The sequence below is a fragment of the Lepus europaeus genome, chromosome 13, assembly GCF_033115175.1.
Source record: "Lepus europaeus isolate LE1 chromosome 13, mLepTim1.pri, whole genome shotgun sequence".
Classification (NCBI taxonomy): domain Eukaryota; kingdom Metazoa; phylum Chordata; class Mammalia; order Lagomorpha; family Leporidae; genus Lepus; species Lepus europaeus.
The window spans coordinates 44,703,958-44,720,483 of NC_084839.1; the positions used below are offsets into that span (position 1 = coordinate 44,703,958).

At 51.9% G+C, this 16,526-nt stretch overlaps 1 protein-coding gene across 2 annotated transcripts in view; it reads left to right on the forward strand.

Annotated features, from left to right (window-relative positions):
- The first annotated feature begins 399 nt into the window (after positions 1-399).
- Positions 400-16,526, forward strand: part of STON1 (stonin 1) — a 47,551-nt gene continuing 31,424 nt past the window's right edge. The window contains exon 1 of one of the 2 annotated variants that reach the window (XM_062209416.1): positions 400-460. The gene's annotated coding sequence lies outside the window, so the exon portion shown is untranslated. Of the gene's footprint in view, positions 517-16,526 lie in introns of both variants that reach the window. The other variant, XM_062209417.1, reaches the window with a different exon arrangement.

Genomic DNA, 16,526 nt, shown 5'->3' on the forward strand with positions numbered 1-16,526 from the left:
CTCCTGATTCCACCTTCCTGCTCGCTGGGAGACAGCAGGTGACGGCTCAAGTGCTTAGGTCCCTGCCACCCACGTGGGATAGCCGGCTGGAGCCCGGCTGCCCCCTAAGGCCCAGCTGCGGGCGTTTGGAGCGCGCCCTCCCCCGCTCTGCTTCTTAAATCAGCAATAAAACTTCTGAAAGAATAACTCTGCCGTCCCCTTCACTCATTCCCATACACGCACACACCCTGGAGGAGGGCAGCCTCTCCCCGTCGCGGGGTCTGGAGCTGGAACGTGGAGAAACTCGGGGGCCCCGCGGGAGAGGGAGAGAGTGGAGAAGGGAGGGCCGGGGCCGCGGCGGGAGGAGTCGGAGCCGCCGCCGCCCCCTCCCCGCCCCGCGCCGCGCGGCCCCGGCCCTCCCCCTGCTCGTCCTCCCGCAGTGGACGGCGGCGGCCGCAGCCGGAGCCCGCAGCGCTCGCCCGTGAGTGACCAGCCCGCGGGGCAGAGGCGGGGACGCTTGGGAGACCCCTCCCCAGGGTGGGTGCCCCCCCAATCCGCCGGGAGAGTTTGTGGGCGGGGGCGCGGGCCCCGGGACTCTGGGCACCGTGTGCTGCGCCCCATCTCCCCGCGAGCCGCCCCGGACGCGCCCCGGGGCCTCGAGGGGGTGCGCCCTGACGAGGCTTGCCGCTCCTCGCCTGGGCCCTGGGGCCGCTGCTGTGTGGCCTGGGTCCGACTCGAGGGTGGAGGAAAAACAAGAGAGATGAATCTAGGCGCGGGTCGGTGGCTGGGGGGGGGGGGGGGGGGAGTGCTCGTCTAGACCCGTGCGCGGTCCGCGTCTTCCCGGTTCTCGGCTGCCACACTTGGTCCTTCGTCCTCCCCTGGGGGGCCCTGGACCGCCCATCCCCGGCACCCTGGTTTTTGTCCTGGTTCGCGTTGTTCGCTCTGCTGCGTGCCCCCACTTCCCTGCGAGGCGCGTGTCCCCCAGGCTCAGACCCCAGCTCTCGGCTGCTGCCCGGCGCCCCCGCCTCCCCGAGGGGCCACAGCCGCCACATGCACCCGGGTCTTTTCTGCAGGAATTTTGTTCCCTGGCATATGGTGTCCAGTCCACAAGCTAAACCCTGTGGGTGCAGGGACAAGTGGAAACATACTTCTGTTTGCTTTTTTGTTGGTTTGGATTTTATTTTTTTTTTTAAACCTCTCCAACTGTGCTTGTACTAGTAGTGACACATCATGTAGTTAGCCTTTGTAATTATGAAAGGAAGAAAGAGGAAACAAAATGATAGAGAAGGCATGCTTACGAAAAATGCCCTGCAGAACCTGATCTTTGGAAAGACTGGATTCAGGCCACGCTGAAGCCGCCGCGGCAGCTCACTGTAGCGTGTTTTCCAACTACCCTAAACAGGCCAGCTCAGCCTGCTCCAGGCTGCAAGTTCCAATTTGCCTGACTTGTGCCACAGCCCTTGTTGGCATTCCCTGCCTGCTCAAACCCCTCCTCTCACCTCTTCTCTCCAACCCTCCACCTTCCTCCCCACTCCTCCACTCCCCCACTCCTCCACTCCCCCACTCCCACTTTGTCTCTCATAAGCAGGAGTTGTGCAAACAAGGCAATGGAAGAGGGACCACGGAGACAAAACAGCCTGGCTTATTTTAACCCTGGGGCTGTGGCTGCAGCTGGACTCTGATTGGGTGGAGGAGCTGTTTGGTTCACTTGTGTGGTTTTTGTGTGGGCTCTGGTTAGGGTGGAATCAGTGTTTCCATGACAGGCTTGGTTCTGAGGCTGCTCAGAGCAGCTTATTCACTCTTGGATGGGTCTGGACAGATCAAGTGTGGAGTCTGGAGGGTTCTGTTTCGGTATCCATCTGGGCTGATTTTGCATACCTCAGCTCTATCAGACGCGAGCAGCCTTAGGCGGGATTGCTTCCTGATCGTGGAAGAAAACCCTTCCCGGAGGAGTGAGCTGTGCCGACAGGGTGGCCTGGTGTTGAGCTGTCGTTTTTAAGAACAGGCATCTTAAGAACTGGTTGCAACAGATGTATTAGATCAGATCTGAAACAGTCTCGTCAAATGAGGTATTCGGGACCATTTGAAATAGAGTTGTGAGAAAAGTAATTTCAGCGCAAAGAAAGTTTATTTTGAAAAGGATGTGATTATCTTCTGTCCACGGATTCAGTCCCACCCCATCTGACCCCCCCACCCCCCCCACCGGCCCCCGCTGAAGGTTTACGGTGGTCTCAGAACATCAGTGATAAGGAAGTGTTGTGCCTTCCGCTGCTCAAGTTTGTTTGGCCCTGCTGCTTAGAAAAACAATGTATTCAGATAAAAATCTTCAGTCTCTTCCTCTTCCTGGGAGTTTTTAAATAGTCCAGCCTTACACTGTTGGGACAGCCTTTCTGCCTGGGCCAGCGTTTGCACCACCTGCTCTTGAACTGGGTGGTCTGCTTCAGTCACAGAGGTGTGCTGGGAGCCCCATGGTCGCCTCTCCACCCCCATAGTGAGGGCCACAGAGGGCCCCTGACCTCAGGAGCGAGTGGTGCTGATGGGAGACGGAGCCTGCGTCCCCAGTTGTCACCTGGATGGGGCAGAAATAAGTGAAGTGTGGGAGCTGCTGGGGGAAGGAGGGTGGGAGTCATTAAGAAGTAAAATAACTTCTGTGGCCCTGAAAATATCATATTGTACAAGAACGTAGAATTACGTAGGACACAGGGTATGCAGTTGAATTTAAAAAGCAGGTTATAAAATAGCATCATTTCACTCCTGGAAAATACATTAAAATATCTGAATTATGTGCACCAAAATGGATGGTACAATTATATCATCCATTTTTTAAAAATTTTCTTTGTGCTTGCCTGTATTGTTCAACTTTTTTTACAGTAATAATATCCAACATTTATTAAGACGTAAGCACTTATGGGTGGTGTTTTATTGAAAAACCTCTTTGAGGTAAGTACTGTTATTATTTTCATTATGGAGATTCAAAAACTAGGATCAAAGGGGCAGCATGCCCAAGGTTGCGTAACTCCTGAGTACTGGAATCAGGTCTTGAATTCAGGTGGGTGTAGGTGCCGTCTGTACATCTCCATCGCCACTGTCCACTGTGTGCAGATTGCTGTTCTAAGTCGATAGAAAAGGGGATGGGAAGTACTTTATGCTTTGGTAAGAACTGGTATTTTCATTACTTGTCAAATGCCCTGCCTGCTGTCTTCTTGTCTCCCACTGGCACTTCTGTTTGGGAGTCCTTGAGAGCCGGTCAGAGGCGGCTCACCTTCTCCTGGTGAGACGTATCCAGGATTCGCAGACAGCCTGTAGATCCAAGAACCCCATGGTTTTAAAAGTGGATCAGCGGATTATCTTCAGAGCTGTGCTAGTGTGGGCTGTCATTGTTCTTCATGCTGTCAGGTGAGCGTGACAGGTGGAAAGACCTGGGGAGAACTCGTGTCCAGCTTCCCACTCACCTGCATCATATGTAGACTGTCAGGGCAGCTCAAGGGGCTACTGTGGAGCGAGAAAGACGAGAAGAGAAGCTCATTGTGAAAGCACTGAATAATAAACTGCTTCTGGGAGCCTGGCTGTGTAGGTGATTCTGAGCATCTGTAGGATTGACTGGTTCGTGGAGGTGGAAACATCCGTGTGTGTGCTCTTGGGGACAGTGCCAGCATCCTGTACTGCTGTGTGCTCTCACGGGCCGCCAGCCCGCGAAATCATCTTACCCCGCCTTCTCCTGGGAAGCTTGGACTTGCTAGCCATTACGATTACTTTTATATCTTTTGGGAATTTCTTGGCCTTCCTGGAGTTTACTAGTTCATATTATTGTTACTTTTTCTAATTGTACACACACACACACACACACAAAGTCCTGTTTATTGAGATTGTGATATTGGGTCTTCTCACCCTGTTTTTATTCAGAGGAGTGATAACTGGTGATTTCTCCTATGAATATCTTATATCCTGTTGCTGAATTTAATTCCTATAGATATTGTTGCTAATTTAGATGATCTCCTTTTGCTTATTTTATTTATAGAACCATGCCTGATATTTGAATTTTACCCCAGGATCCTAGCTGGCTTTTCTTATTAGTTCTAATAGTCTGCATGTAGATATTCTTGAATTTTCTGTGTAGACAATCACAAAATTACAATCCTTCATCAGAAATTGTCCACTGATGCAGGGTCTTAGTCCACCCATACAGGATGGACTGGGTCCGAGGAAAGGTGAGTGCGCCGCTCGCCCGTTCCCCAGCCTCCCGATCCCGGAGACAGACGCAGCGAGGAGCCGAGTCTAGTAGCAAGGACTCATTTACTTTGTGTGTAATAGTACCTTTTATAGCACAAAACTGCAGAGTCATTGGGGCAGGGCTAAGGACCAACCAATCACTTAAAAAATCACCTTATGGGGGGATTTCTATAGGACTAGCCCTATGTCTATACACTTGTTACTAGTTTTGTTACCTCCCCTGATGTTGCGCAGCCAATTAGTTTTAGTGGTAAACAACTTTGGATACCGCCCATCTTACTTCCTCTGGGCGCCATCTTACTCTGCTCCACGGGCTCCGTTCTGCGCAGCTTGGGCGGGGGCACCTGGGGCAGCTGCGCTTGCAGAGCCCTCCGGGCCGGGCCGGGCTGGGTCGGGCCTGGCCTGGCCTGGCCGCGCCTTGGCCGCACTCATGCCCCACACACTCCTGTGACTCCTACATCTTTTTCTTGTTGCATTGGGTCGGCCCTCCACAATGTTTGATAGTTACAGTGATGGAGGGCACCCTGGTCTTCTTACTGCCTTTGGTAAGTGCTCTTAAAGTTCCCCTGCTAAGTCTGCATTTGCTTACAGTTTCAGTAGATGCTGTTTAGAGATTTTATTAATAATTTATAATTATTGATTATAAATTAAGGAATTTTCCTCCATTCTTAATTTTTTTTAAAGATTTATTTATTCATTTGAGAGGCAGAGTCATAGACAAAGGGAGGGAGAGACAGAGAGGTATTCCGTCTGATGGTTCACTCCCCAAATGGTTGCAACAGCTGGAGCTGGGCTGATGTAAAGCCAGGAGCCAGGAGCTTCCTCCAGTCTCCCACGTGGTTGCAAGGGCCCATGGATTTGGGCCATCTTCTACTGCTTTCCCAGGCCATAGCAGAGAGCTGGATCGGAAGAGAAGCAGCCGGGGACTAGAACCAGCATCCATATGGGATGCGAGCGCCTTGCAGGTGGAGGATTAACATACTGCACCACAGCATCGGCCCTGCTTCTTCACTTTCAATCCAGTTTTCTGCTAATGTGCCTGGGAAGGCAGTGGAGGATGGCCCAAGTCCTTGGGCCCCTGCCCCCAATTTGGGAGCCCAAGATTGAGTTCTTGGTTCCTGGCTTGAGCCTGGCCCCACCCTTGTGTTGTGGCCATTTGGGGACTGAACCAGTGGTGGAAGATATTGAGATCTCTGTGTGTGTGTGTGTGTGTGGCAGGGGTTGGTGGTGGCTGTCTTTTCCCTCTTTCTGTCACTCTGTCTTACAAGTAAATAAGTCATTTTAAAAAGCTTGATAAAACTCATTGTGAAATCACCTGAACTGATGGACGATTTAATGTCATGAATGATTATTGATGAATGCGGGTTTTCTGTTTCTTCCTAACACCACACTCAGTGATGTGATGACGCAAGATTGCTTTCTGCAATCTTGTGGAGTTCAGAATCTACTACAGAGACTCTCAAGGACCATGAGTAAGTGAACACACACATATTCAGTCTTGGACCTGAGACGTGCTGCTACTGAGGGATGCAGGAGCGAAGAGACCTGGGTACCAACGTGCGCCAACACCACCGTCACAGGCCCTGCAGCCTTGCTGTGGTGCTGTGTTCTCTTTCTGGCCACATTTTCTTGGTCTGGAAGAGATCTGAATTTCCCAGATTTCCAGTCTTCAGTGCTGCCCTTCAGGTTCTCTGGGGTAGATTGACATCTCCATGGGAAGGCTGCAGAAAGCACGGTCACATCCTCTCACCGGGGAGTGGTGTGAGCATCCAGCGTCTCTGTGCAGACACGCCCTGTGGCACGCTTCCTGTTCCCCCGGGTGTGCCGATGGTGCCGTCTCTGCTGGGCAGCGTGTTTGCTTGGGTCTCCAACAGCGCAGAGGGGTTTTCATTGAACAGTGGATTCTTGTGGCCAACACCATCCCTGGGATAGAAACTATGAAGAGCAGCAGAGCCTGCTTGGAATAAAGAAATCTATAGAAAGAGATTTTCCTCATCTCTCCCAGTGAACTCTGTTCTTTTAAGGAAACTGAACCAGCGACAGTCCTTGGCCTTGCCCTCTGGCCCTAACTTCAGCCCTGAGTAATAACGGAAGAGAAATGGGCTTTGGAGTCCGGTCCTGGATGCATGGCCTGGGGCAAGTTGTGCACCACTGCTGAGGCTGAGTTTCCTTCTCTGTAAACCAGTAGGAAGGGAAATCTCCCGCAAAGGCTGTTGTGAAGATTGAGCGAGGTGGGGGCGGGCATTTGGCGTGGTGGTTAACACGCTGCCTCGGACACCTGGGTCCTGTGTTGAACACCTGGTCCTGGGTTTGAGTCCTGGATCAAAGCTGATGCCAGCTGCCTGCCAGCATGTGCCCTGGGAGGCAGCAGGTGGTGGCTCGAGTACCTGGGTCCCTGCCACCCACATGGGAGACCCAAGTTGAGTTCCTAGCCCCTACCCCTGCCTTGGCTTCAGCCTGGCTCGGCTCTAGCTGTCGTGGGTATTTGGCGAGTGAACTAATGAATGGGACATTCCTCTCTCTTAGTTGCAAAAAAAAAAAAAAAAAAAAAATTAGTGAAATAATAGGAAATTGGCCGATGCCTCAGCTCACTTGGCTAATCCTCCGCCTGTGGTGCCGGCACCCCCGGTTCTAGTCCCAGTTGGGACGCTGGATTCTGTCCTGGTTGCTCCTATTCCAGTCCAGCTCTCTGCTGTGGCCTGGGAGTGCAGTGGAGGATGGCCCAAGTGCTTGGGCCCTGCACCCGCATGGGAGACCAGGAGGAAGCACCTGGCTCCTGGCTTCAGATCGGCGCAGTGCACTGGCTGTAGCGGCCATTGTGGGGTGAACCAATGGAAAAGGAAGATCTTTCTCTCTGTTTCTCTCTCTTTGTCTAACTCTGCCTGTCAAAAAAAAAATAATAATAATAGGAATGCATGCTGGGCATGTGTCAGTGCTTGCAAATGTTGGTCTTTTCCAAACATCTCCCCTCCACTGCTCAGATTTTCAATTAGGGATTGTGTTTCAGAAGGTCTAATCAGGGAGACTTCTGGGAAGAGGCAATGGGTATACCTCCTTTTTTAAATTTTTATTTATTTGACAGATAGAGTTAGAGAGAGAGAGAGAGACAGAAAGGTCTTCATTCTGTTGGCTCACCCCCCAAATGGCCGCTATGGCTGGAGCTACGCCAATCTGAAGCCAGGAGCCAGGAGCTTCCTTCTGGTCTCCCACGTGGGTGCAGGGGCCCAAGCACTTGGGCCATCCTCCACTGCCTTCCTGGGACACAGCAGAGAGCTGGACTGGAAGAAGAGCAACTGGGACTGGAACCTGGAGCCAATATGGGATGCCGGTGCCGCAGGCGGAGAATTAGCCAAGTGAGCATGGCACCGGCCCCAGGTATACCACCTAATAGCTTATGTTTTCTTGGTAACATTTTAGATTTTTCCTGGTTGAGTCTCCGTAACATTTGTGTGTTGCCATTTTGTGGCCTTTTCAGTCTATTGCTGGATCTTTCTATAGAATAACGATGTTGTTATGTAAGGAATAAATAACGTCTTAACTTTTGAAATCATTCTCTGCTTTATTTGTTGGTGCTCTGGTCCTTTAAGGGAGACAATGCCCTTCATTTCATTATTAAAGATAATGTTTGAAATGCAGAGACCCCAAGATGCAACTATTAGAGCTCCTTCTGAAGACTCTGGATAATTGAGTAGGTTGGGATAGGACATCCACAAAGAGGAGGTGGCCGCAGGAGATAAAAGAACTGCAGGTATCGCTTTAGAGTTTTCTAAGACATAAAATCTCCCTATTTTACAAGAATCATTTACCCGAGTCCTGTGGAATCTGCATTTGGCTCAGAGTGCGTCACTTTTTGCAGGTGTCTTAGAAATAATAGTAATGATGATAGCTGTGACTGTTCTTAAGTAGAGGGAAAGAGCGTGCTGAAAACGAAACCTGATTGGACTTACATATGTGCCTCCATATAAATCTCTGTGGCTCAGGGCACGAAAACAGCTTTTCCATTACAGAGCGAAGCCACGAGTCTCACGGAAGCAGCGTGGAGAGTTTAATGTAAAGCAGCCTGGCCCAAAAATTCAGAGGCGGGGCTGCGCGTCGGGCTGCGTTCATTCCTTGGACTATTTTTTTCCTAGATCATGGTGGCTCCTATTTGGGACTGGTTTGGAGGGCCTGGGAGATAGTCATTAACGCTGCACACCTTGCTTTTGTTGGCTTCAGTTTAATGTTACCACAAACATGGAGAAATGTTTGCATCTCAAATCTTTGCACCTGAGAACCTCCCTCAGTGCGGCTCCAGGCCTGTTGCTTGTTTGTGGCTGGGAGCCGAGTCCCGAAAATTTTGTGAAAAATCCAGCAGCTCTGTAAGTGATGGTGTCGGTGGAAGGTGCCCAGCTGGGGTCATGCACATGCGCACACTGGGTCAGGTGCTCCGCATTTTCAGAAAAATTATCCTGTTAAAAAAAAAAAAAAGTGAAGCGGCTTTGCTGGGAACCAAACTAGGTGGTAAAGTCAGAATCCTCCAATTCCAAAAAGGCTCAGGCTTGGCTCAACCAGCATTTTCCCCTGGTAAGGAAAGAAATGATTATTTTGGGTTTCGACATCATCCTCTTTATGGGTCAGCTTTGACTATCAACTCCCAGAGCGTGGCTCCATTGCACACCTAATGGGGTTTCGACTGCTTTAAACAGCCCACAGCTTGTAGAGATCTGCCTACTTCTCGCCCACGTGGTCCCACTCCGGCTCCCGCCAGATGTTCCCGCTTAACGGCTCACACATGCACTTCCATGTGGGCCAGCCCTGCTGCAAACCCTCACCACGTGTGGCCTGCTTGTGCCTGCGTGACCAGAGGGGCTGCCTGCCCGATTCATAGCAGGGCACTGGGTCGACTCCTCCAAGTGGCCTCTGTGTGTGGAGCATGTGGGATCTCCCCACCTGAGACAGAGCTGGCCGGCTGCTTTCCTGGTTTCCTAGCCTGCCTGGAGCTTCAGCCTGTGTTCCCGGGTGTCACCTCTCCTCCCCTGGCACTTGATTTGTGTCTCATTTGTTGCCTCCCTTGGGCGCGGCTTCCTGGGCTATGACCTTACTTGGTGGAGGACTTCGCCCCAGGCCTCTTTCCTTGTGCACTCAGTCACTTTCTGATCAGTGGCTCTGTTTGAGACTCCTGCATCTCACAGTGCTTGTGACCACGGGGCCACCAAGTTCCTGTGGAGAATGATGAGAGTGGTGGCTCAGTACTGCAAAGCTTTGGGGAAGTTGCCCTGTGCCCGGAGAGATGTATGCACAAGACAATTTCTCTCCCCTATTTTACACCTTAAAAATAACCGTGGGGGTGGGATTTGGCCTGGTGATTACGATGCACACGTTCTACATCTGAGTGCCTGGCTTGATCCTGGCTCCAGCTCCTGACTCTGGCTTCCTGTTAATGCACACCCTGAGAGGCAGCAGAGATGGCTCAAGTAATTGGGTTCCTCCCATGCTCATGGGAGACATAAATGGAGTTTCCAGCTCCTGGCTTCAGCCTCCAACCTAGGCTGTTGCAGGCATCTGGGGAGTGAACCAGGGGTGGGAGCTTTCTCTCTCTGCCTCTCAAATCATTTCTTTTTTTTTAAAGTGCACATGAGCAGTGCCATCAGATTCAGCCCTGGTTGCTTATCCGAATCCTGAGTGTAGCTTCCTATCTGCTTTGCCTGCCTTTGGTCTTACCAACCTCCAGTTTGTCCTTTGCTCTGTCACAGTTTACTTTCTAAAATTCTGATTTGCTCCTGTTTGTTTTCTTTATTATAATTTTCATTACTTCTCATTTCCTTTGGGATAAAACCAAACTCCCCAGCAGGATACAGAATGGCTTCTAGGACCTCACCTGGTGCCTCACCTGTACCACTTGCAACAGTAGCTCCTGGCTCCTGCTGTGCCTGTCCACCTGCAGGTCAGGCTCGGTCCTGCCTGCCTGGCTTGGCACACACACTCGTCTCTCTGCATCTTGTTCTGCCTGATCATTTATACCAGCCTCCGAGATTCAGCTCGGAAGCCTCCTCTACCCGGAGCCCTTTGCAACCCCTGGGACCAGCTGCCCCAGCACCCTTAGGGCAGCGACACCCACCCATCTCAATCGGGCATCTGGCTTTGAAGCCCCCAGAGCTCTGCCTTCAGCTTTCCCACCTTAACATAGCATTTGAGGATTGCCCCGCTGGGACAGAGTGCGCTGGTGGAGTGCACTGTGGCTCTTCACCTGCAGCAGTGGGAAGCGTAGCTTTCAGAGTGCTCAGTTACCATTGTTGAATGAGTGCATGCAGGCATGAAATAAGTCACACACGTGCACACTGCGGGGTCACACTCCGCGAGGCTTAGGTCCCTCTGCAGAGTTTCATACTAGACTGGGAATATTCAGAAAGCACATAGTAGGTGCCTTGTGAATGTTGAGTCTGAAAATGAGTGTACAGGTACGCACACTGTGCGACGTGCCCCGAAATGTACTCAGAAGAGAGGCCAGAGCTGGCCTTGTTTGCCCTTGACTGCAGTGGAAAGAATGTAGAAGTGGGGAGTCAGAGAGGTCAGGCTCTCTTAGCTGTTCCCTGCTAGCATTTTGCCTTCCTGGACTTCCTGTGCTCACCCGTCCAATGAAATGCTAGGGAAGAGAACAAGGAGAAACAGCAAGGCCCGCTGAGCATTCCAGCCTCATGCAGCCTTGGCCTGAGACAGACAACCAGCTGCTTTCCATTAAGTGCCATGCACTGGGCACTTCTGCTTCTTTGGCCTTGTCATGGAAATGCTCACGACGAGCCCTTAGCACCAGGCAGGGCAGCCATGCCTAGACCAAGAGACTCAACTGGGGGCAGGAACGCAACACCTGCTTACAAAGCAAACTCAGAGGCAAGGGGATGAGACACCCTGAGGCAGGCAGATGCAACGGTCAGCATCCTGGCAGCCTGGGGTTCAAGCTGGCCCGAGGTCATCAGGAAGGAAGCCTGCCCCAGGCAAGTGTGGGAAGCCCCAGTGCTGGTCAGGTTATCTGAAGGATGCTCGGGGAGCAGTGTTACCTGGAGTCCCCCAGAGCCTCGATGAGAGCCCCAGGAAGCTAATGTGGGGTTAGGAGAGAGGAGTTTAATCCTGTCCGGATGATAATGAGATGAACTCAGGAAGCAATGAGGTCTCCATTGCTGCAGGAGTTTACATGGCAGCTGGGTAATCCCTCATCAGGGATGCTGTGTTAAAAATTCCTAGATTGTGCAGGTTGGATAATACTGTTTCTAAGAGAAACACATCCTTGCTTCTCACATCCTCATGAAATCTTTGTGTGTGTGTGTGTGTGTTAAAGATTTATTTATTTAATTTGAAAGGCCAAGTTAGAGTGAGAGAGAGAGGGAGAGAGAGTATCTGGAGTTGGGCCAGTCTGAAGCTAGGACACACTTCTTCTTTTTTTTTTTTTTTTTTAAGATATATTTATTTGAGAGGTAGAGTTACAGAGGGAGAGACAGAGAGATATTCCATCCACTGGTTCACTCCCCAAATGACCACAGTGTTTGAAGCTGGGCTGATCTGCAGCCAGGAGCCAGGAGCTTCTTCTGGGTCTTCCACGTGGGTTCAGGAGTCCAAGGACTTGGCCATCTTCTGCTACTTTCCCAGGCCATAGCAGAGAGCTAGATCTGAGGAGGAACAACCGAGACTAGAACCGGTGCCCATATGGGATGCCGGCATTGCAGGCAGTGGCTTTACCTGCTGTGCCACAGCGCCGGCCCCACCAAATCTTGCCTTGGTCAATACTTTGCCATCTCGTGGCTGTGATCACAGGTCACCCTGCTGGCCTGGGAACCCGCCTTTGGGAGCTACAGTCTTTGTCCCCATGAAAGCTGTGTTCCCTGAGTTGGGCCTCTTTGGGGATGTCCGCGGCTTGAATGGCAGTGGGCCTGTTCCTTCCTCTCTTGATCCATGCTGAGCTGTGAGAGCACAGAGCCGTGAGCCGTGGCTGTTTCTCGCCAGCGCGGACCCTCTCGGATGATGGGAGACTTCACTTCTTCCCTTCCCTTCCATCTGGCTCGGCCGCGGCCTCTGGGCTGAGGCTAACCTGACTCTCACGTGTGGGAGACTTTCTGAGCTGGAGGCTCCCCTGGCATTCCATCCTTGTTTTCTCCTATCCAACATGTTTGCTTTCTCTCCCTTCTTTCCCCCTTTTATTTGTCTTCTTTTTTTTTTTTTTTTTGACAGGCAGAGTGGACAGTGAGAGAGAGAGACAGAGAGAAAGGTCTTCCTTTTGCCGTTGGTTCACCCTCCAATGGCTGCCGCGGTAGCGCGCTGCGGCGGGCGCACCGCGCTGATCCGATGGCAGGAGCCAGGTGCTTCTCCTGGTCTCCCATGGGGTGCAGGGCCCAAGCACTTGGGCCATCCTCCACTGCACTCCCTGGCCACAGCAGAGAGCTGGCCTGGAAGAGGGGCAACCGGGACAGGATCGGTGCCCCGACCGGGACTAGAACCCGGTGTGCCGGCGCCGCAAAGCGGAGGATTAGCCTAGTGAGCCGCGGCGCCGGCCTATTTGTCTTCTTAAAATCTGTTTTTTTTCTACTCTCCCCGCTTGCTAAAAACTGCAGTATTTTCACTTGTGCAATGATTTTCTTTGCAAATTCTTTACCCTCCTGGCATCCTGCTGAACAGGAATGTGTAAGCTCCGTCGTGCATGTGAAGAAAACGTTCAGAGAGGTTAAGCGACACTTGATTCACTGGCAGAGCCAATGAGGCCGGAATCCGGGTTCCGGGGCTTCCCTGCCAGTCTCTGTCCTGGAGGTCACACTGCCTTTGCTAATGGTGCTGGAGTCACAGAGCACATCAAGTTCCTTTGTGTGTGGTCATCACACCAGAAGAATTCCCCCCAGGAAACAATCCCAGGCCGCCGGAGACTCACAGTCTGAACCCACAAGAGAAACAAGAGCAACAGAACTCACGGGTTCGTCGTTTTCACAGAAACTTCCAAGGCCGTTGCCTTAGACGATGCCTGCCGAGGCCTGAGGTGGGAGAGCCGTAGGACTCTCCTTGCACAGCTGAGGGTCAAGGAGGGAGTCCAGGCTGGAGAGGTTGGCTCCTGGTCCTCACCTCCTGTGTGACCTTGCTTCAGGAAAATAAGGTGTGTGTGTGTGTGTGTGTGTGTGTTTCCCTACTTGATGTCAAGGTGGTAGAGACCCTGGGGGCAGACCTAGGTTATGGTGTCGGCAGTAGGTCCCAGGTGGGACAGGGTTGGTGAGCAGGCTCCAATCCTTGGGATCAGTCCCACTCCAGCTGAGTGGATTGGGAGAAAATAAATTTCCAGAGGAAGGAAGGGTGCAGGCCTGTGGAGCACTCGTGAAGCCCTAAGGGAGACAGGCCTGGACCCAACAGATTCTCTAGGTGGGGATTCCACCGTGGAGAGAGACCTGCTGTCACCACGTGGGAGTCTTGTTGTAATCTTTAGAGCTTCTTCTGGATCTCCCACATGGGTGCAGGGGCCCAAGGACGTGGGCCATCTTCTGCTGCTTTCCCAGGCCAAAGCAGAGAGCTGGATTGGAAGTAGAGTAGCTGGGACTTGAACTGCCGCCCATACGGGATGCCGGTACTGCAGGCAGTGGCTTTACCCGCTACACCACAGTGCCAGCCTCCATGTATGTATTCTTATGTGCATATAGATATGCACATAAACCATGGGAATACCTACTGTTATTCTCCAATCTATAGATTAGGGAACTGAGGCTCAAAGAGGAGAACTGGTTTGCTCAAAGTCTCATCGTTAGAAGACGAGTCAAGTACAAAGCCATCTTTTCTGAGTACTTTCTCAGGTGCTTGTAGCTGCTTTCCACATACTAAGCAGGACCTAGACTTCAAGTGTATGCCTAGAAGAGGCATAGAAACTCCTTCAGAATTCTTGCTCAAGGTGTCACTTGGTCTTTAGAGGCTGGAAAAGGTCCACGCAGAGTTGACATTCACCTTGAGTTTCTTTTGCTAAACTTCCAAGTGGGCATCTGTATGCTTGGTCTAAGAAGCAGGGACAAATCTTCTTAGACCTGGCATCGGTGCCCTGGTGCACACTGACCGGTCCAGCACCCTGGTTTTGGGGGCACTTCCAAAAGTTCATGGAAAATGGAACTAACAGATCAATTCATTTTGGCCCCCCCCAAATTTAAATTTATGCATTTTTTATTTCCAAAACATGCATTTCCCATGAACTTTGTACAGATTTCGTGGTTGTGGCCACGTGGGACAGTGCAGCAGGGAGACTGGGTTGTGCTGTAGACAGGGGTTTCTGGGTGAGGCGGTTATGAGTGGGAGGGCTGGGATGCAGGGAAGTCAGCTACCTGGGTTCCCCTGCAGTGAAGAGAGGCCGCTGTTCCCAAGCTCTCAGAGCTCAGGTGTGCTGGTCAGCTCACCATTCAAGTCCCCTCTCTACCTTTGGCCTGTCCCAGGACCAAGGCCAAACCCCTCTGAACCCTGTCCCTCCCTCTAATGGGTACATGAGGCTCTGCTGCCCCTGTGCCCTGGGAATTGGTTGCTAACAAACTGAGCAAGGCTGATCCCTGTGAGACCTCATCCTGTTGGCCTGGCCTGCTGCCCTGCACACCTTCCCAGCCAGGCCTGCAGCCCTCCAGAAGGCGAAGTCTCTGCTCCCAGGTGCCTGTCTGCCTGGGTCTTGGCAGGTGCGTGGGTGGCGATCCTAGCTGTCTAGCTCAGTGTCCTGCTGTTGCTTTCTCCGCCTTTCCTGTCCAGCTAGAAGCCTTCGCTCCCTGTACTTTTCTTGGCACTGTTCTGGCCCTGTGGGAAACATGTGAAAAACTCTGGAATGAGTCAGAACCTGGCAAGAGTCTCAGCTACCTTTACCAAATGCTGATGGGACTCCCAGCCCGCGGCCTACATCACAGCTGGAAAGCAGGCATGAATCAGATCCAGCCACTCTCTGTTATGGGGTTGCGCCCTGCCTAGAGTGAAGACACTAGGAGACAGCCAGCCTGATGTGACAAGTGCTGTCTGGAGCTCCAGCCTGGATTCCTGACCAGGCACCAACTTTACCTCCCTGGAGGTTGAGTGCCCTGTGCTCTGTGTTTCTGCCAGACTCCAGGCCGTGGCCTCTGCCTGGGGGCCTTGCTCTGCTGTCACATAAATGCGTTGCCCTCTGTCCCCATTCTCCATTGCTAGAGAATAACCACTTCAAGTTCTTCATCAAGAGATGAATGGGCATGGCTGGCACTGTGGCACAGTGGGTTAGGCCACTGCTTTCAGTGCTGGTATCCCATGTGGGCACCCATTCGAGTCCTGGCCATTGCACTTCTGATCTAGCTCCCTACTAATGCACCCTGGAAAGAAGTAGAAGATGGCCCAAGTGCTTGGGCCCCTGTACCCACATGGTAGGGTTGCAGCCATTTGGGGAGTGAACCAGCAGATGGGAGCGCTCTTTCTCTTTCTCTCTCTCTCTCTCTCTCTCTCCATCCCTCACTCTGTAACTCTGCATTTCAAGTAAATAAATAAATCTTAAAAAAAGAAAAAACAACAAAAAAATAAAATAAATGAAAGACACAGAGAGAGATGAATGGATAAGCAAAATGGTAGTATATCCAAACAGTAGAGTATTTTTTTTTTTTTTGAGCTTTGTTTATTTATGTGAAAGGCAGAGTTACAGAGAGAGAGGGAGAGGCAGAGAGAGATCTTGTATTCGTTGGTTCCCTTCCCAAATGGCTACAGTGGCTGGGACTGGGCCAGGCTGAAGCCAGGAGCCCAGAACTCCATCTGGGTCTCCCACGTGGATGGCAGGGACCCAAGTACTTGGGCCATCTTCTGCTGCCTTCCCAGGCACGTTAGCAGACAGCTGTGGAGACCTCACCCGGAAGGACCTCTGTGTTCTCTGAGCAGGAAAATGAACTCTGGTGGAGAGAGGAGCGTGGGAAGAGAGAAGAGCCGTGGGAGTTGTCCCATGGAGACCAGCCAGCACCGCGGAGGCTGGGTGAGCCCTTTTCTCTGCTGTGCTGGATCCCTAGGGAGTTTGTTGGTCTCACTGGGCAGTTTGTGCAGAGGCACCTGGATAGCCATGGCCCTAGGAGGGGCTTCTTGAGGAGTCTCGGAGTTACTTCAATTAGAATCAGGATTGGGAAGAAGAAGAGAGTGGGAGAGGGAGAGAGAGATTAATCTTCCATACCCTGATTCACTTCCTAAATGGCTGCAATTGCCAGTCTGGGCCAGCCTGAAGCCAAGAGCCAGGAACTTCATTTTGGTCTCCCACATGGGTGGCAGAGGTCCAAGCACTTGGGCCATCTTCTGATGCTTTTCCAGGTGCATTAGATGGGAGCTGGATTGAAAGCGGAATAGCCAGGACT